The following is a 4,024-nucleotide window of genomic DNA, read 5'->3' as shown; positions in this document are numbered from 1 at the left end:
TGTGCGGAAAGGCTCCGGACTTTGATTGCTAAAGAGTCTAGAACAGTGCCTCTTAAACTCTGCGTGCACAGGAATCACCTGGACCTCAGCCCACAGTCAGAGTCAGACTGTACTGCAGCCTGGGTCTGCATTTTCAATGAGCTGGGCCATACCGAAGGGGCAGGGAACTCAGAATGGCACTGCTCTGAGACTGGAGTCACAGAGGGGCCAGGAAGTCAGCCTGGTGCCTGTGGATGAGAACTGCAAGGAGGAGTTTCAGCCACTTGCCTGCCCACAAGCAGAGACAGCAGGGGTGTCGAATTAAGGTTTTGACTGGCATTGGAAGTCTCAGGTGGGGAGGCAGCTGTGGGACACATATAAGGTGATGTGGAGTTGCCCTGTGGGTCTCTCCCAAATCTCACCCACCATCAGAATAAATCTAAAGACTCATAGAAATTGACTTGAGAGGAATTTGAAAATCTGAACGAGATTCACTTGAGAGCTGTTGTATAGTGAAGCCAGTGTTGCTGGCTCTGTGCTCGCGGGGGTAAACGCAGTTAACACCCAGGATGTCTAACACCTTTAACCTCACACATTTCTTTCCGTTAGTCTGGAAACTTCCTAAAAAGTCAACAGTGCCCTGGAGCTGCTCTAGAAGGGAAGAGCTGCATGCAGAGCAGGAAAACCACGCAGGTGATGCCTGATGGAGGCCTGGGGGAAAGGATGCTTGCTCCTGCCCCTCAGCACACCCTACTCTGCTCCAGCTCCTAGTCTTTCCCCTTGTTGCTTTGCTTTTCTTTTCTTTTCTTTTCTTTTCTTTTCTTTTCTTTCTTTTCTTTTCTTTTCTTTTCTTTTCTTTTCTTTCTTGTCATTTCTTAAAAATATATTTAGCACAGGTTCTAAAGGATCTCACTACACAGACCAGATTAGTAGTGATTCTCCTAGTTTCAGCTTCCCAAGCACTGAGATTACAGGCACGCACCACCACGTCCAGTCTCCATTGCCATCTCAGCATGCCCCAGGGGTGGGGCCAGCATGGCATGCCGGGTATTAAACCCTGGTCTCTGTGTCTGTGTAAGCAGGTGCTTTAATCTGCTGAACTATCTGGCTGGCCCTTTCTCCATTTGTTTCTTCCATGACCAGGCAGAAAGCAGCTTTTGAGTGTAGATAGCTCCCTCCTCAAGACTCCCTTCCCTTGGCAAGTCACTGTGCCTGCACTGGGGCAAAGTTCACTGGGCTTTGGCATGACTTCACTGCCTCCAGCTGTGCAAGCACGAGAAGACCATTCAGCTTCTCAGAGCCTCTCTTTCCTCATTTGGAAGATGAGAGTATTGTCCCAATACTTCCTGCCTCCTAGAATTTCTGGGGATCGAACCACAGCAACCTGAGCCTGACTGCTTTGTTGAAGCAGGCACTTAAAGAGCTGAGCAAAGGGGCAGGCCCCCTCTCCTAGGATTTCTGAGACCATAAAACCATCCTGGAGCTTAAATACATTTTGTCCTCTATTGGAAATTGGCTTATAAGACTGTAAGCATCTTCAGACAGTGCCGCTGACCTTCTAGTAACACTAAAGGCACAGGTGAGTTTCAGGAATGTCACATGGGCCCTGAGTGTCTTGCAAGCATCCTCAGTGGAATGGAGAAGGACCTATGTGTCTCCCTGCAGCAGTGACATATTTTGAGAGCATTTTCTAATTTGGAACTAAAAGAACAAGGCAGTTATCCCAGTTGAATCTGCCTTGTAAGAGAATTTATGAATAGCAAGTCTGAATTCTGTCTTTCTAGGCAATGGATGTGCAGAAGTCAGAGTTCCGAAGTCATCGACCAGAGCGAACAAAGGACAAGGAGCTGCTGTTGATCTGATGTTTCACTAACACTTGTTCCAGTCAGTTTGGTAGCTTAGGGTCAGTGTCCACCATGGTGGATTGACATTTGGGATCTGATTTACAAAACATGCAGAGTTCATTAATGAATCTTTACAGTGACTCTTGGAGCATGTGCTATTATTTTAAATGTTTGTGGGGCAGCAAGATGGCGCAGACTCAGGGCACCAGGAGGAAAGTCTGTTACTACTATGACGGGGGTATTGGAAATTATTGCTATGGACAAAGCCATCCAACGAAGCCTCACTGAATCTGCATGACTCACAGTCTACTGCTCAACTATGGCCTCTACTGGAAGATGGAAATCTATTGCCCTAAGAAGACCAAAGCTGAGAGATGACCAAGTACCACAGCAATGACTACACTAAGTTCTTGGCTCCATCCATCCAGATAACATGTCCGAGTACAGCAAGCAGATGCAGAGATTCAATGTTGGTGAGAACTGTCCAGTATTTGATGGCTTGTTTGAGTTCTGTCAGTTGTCCATTGGTGGCTCTGTAGCAAGTGCTGTGAAACTTAATAAGCAGCAGACAGACATCGCTGTGAATTGTGCTGGGGGCCTGCACCATGCAAAGAAGTCCGAGGCATCTGGCTTCTGTTACACCAATGATATCATCTTGGCCATCCTGGAAGTGCTAAAGTATCACCAGAGAGTGCTGCATATTGACATTGATATTCACCATGGTGATGGCATGGAAGAGGCCTTCTATACCACAAACCAGGTCCTGACTGTGTTCTTTCATAAATATGACAGAGTACTTCCCAGGAAGTACTGGGGATCTATGGGATAGTGGGGCTGGCACAGGCGAGTATTATGCTGTTAACTACCCACTCCAAGATGGGATTGATGATGAATCCTATGAGGCCATTTTCAAGCCAGTCATGTCCAAAGAAATGGAGATAAGATATATCATACAAGGAAAAGTTGAATAAATTTGATAAAATAAAAACAGCAACAAAGAAATGGAGCTGTTCCAGCCTAGTAGGGTGGTGTTACAGTGTGGCTCAGACTCCTTCTCTGGGAATCGGCTGGGTTGCTTCAATCTAACCAACAAAGGGCATTCAAAGTGTGTGGAATTTGTCAAGAGCTTCAACCTGCCTATGCTGCTGCTGGGAGGAGGTGGTCATACCATTTGTAAAGTTGCCTGGTGCTGGACATATGACACAACTGTGGCCCTAGACGCAGAGATCCCTAGTGAACTCCCATACAATGACTACTTCCAATACTTTGGATCAGATCTCAAGCTTCACATCAGTCCTTCCAATATGACTAACCAGAACACTAATGAGTACTTGGACAAGATCAAACAGCGGCTCTCTGAGAACCTGAGAATGCTGCCTCATGCACCTGGGGTCCAAATGCAGATGATTCCTGAGGACGCCATTCCTGAGGAGAGTGGTGATGAGGATGAAGAACACCCTGACAAGCGTATCTCAATCTGTTCCTCTGACAAGCGCATTGCCTGTGAGGGAGAGTTCTCTGACTCAGATGAGGAGGGTGAAGGTGGCTGCAAGAACTCTTCCAACTTCAAGAAAACCAAAAGAGTCAAAATAGGAGATGAGAAAGAGAAAGAACCAGAAGAGAAGAAAGAGGAGACAGAAGAGAAGAAGACCAAGGAGGAGAAGCCACAAGCCAAAGGGGCCAAAGAGGAGGTCGAGTTGGCCTAAGCAGCCCTCTCCAGCTTAGGCTTCTTGCCATGTTCCCTACTTTTTTTCCCTCTAACCCCACAGATTTTCTATTTTCTATTTCTCTGCATATTTATATTAAAATATATTAAATATAAATGTCCCCAGGGACTAGAGAGGAGCCAGGGCCCTTGAGTGCAGGGCAGCTATGCTGGGGGAATTTTCTAGCAGCGATCACGCTCCCCACCCCTCCCCAAGTCTTAGTTTTAAGTCATAAAGGGTTTAGATCTGGATGGAAGCAATGCAGCCAGAAGATGAAATCCTGACGTGCTGAGGGCCTGTTTAGTGTTAAGTGTTCTGGGAGGGGTGGTGGCTGCATCTTCAGGGCCCCCTGTCCTTTGGGCTTCTACAGTAACATCTGCCTGTTTTAGGTTGGTTCTTTTCTCACACCTTCACACTGGCCCCGAATGAGCTAAGCAGCTCATACCACCTTGTCTTCGCAGTTCTACAGGTGAAGGTTGGTAGGCTAGTTTCCTG

The 4,024-nt window shown here is 47.0% G+C and overlaps 1 pseudogene; it reads left to right on the top strand.

The window, feature by feature from the left end:
* Window positions 1-2,009: 2,009 nt before the first annotated feature.
* Window positions 2,010-3,529, top strand: LOC101587167 (annotated as a pseudogene).
* The last annotated feature ends 495 nt before the right edge of the window (window positions 3,530-4,024 follow it).

The sequence above is a fragment of the Octodon degus genome, unplaced genomic scaffold, assembly GCF_000260255.1.
Source record: "Octodon degus isolate 3935 unplaced genomic scaffold, OctDeg1.0 scaffold00261, whole genome shotgun sequence".
Classification (NCBI taxonomy): Eukaryota; Metazoa; Chordata; class Mammalia; order Rodentia; family Octodontidae; genus Octodon; species Octodon degus.
This window is presented reverse-complemented; position numbering and strand designations above follow the sequence as displayed.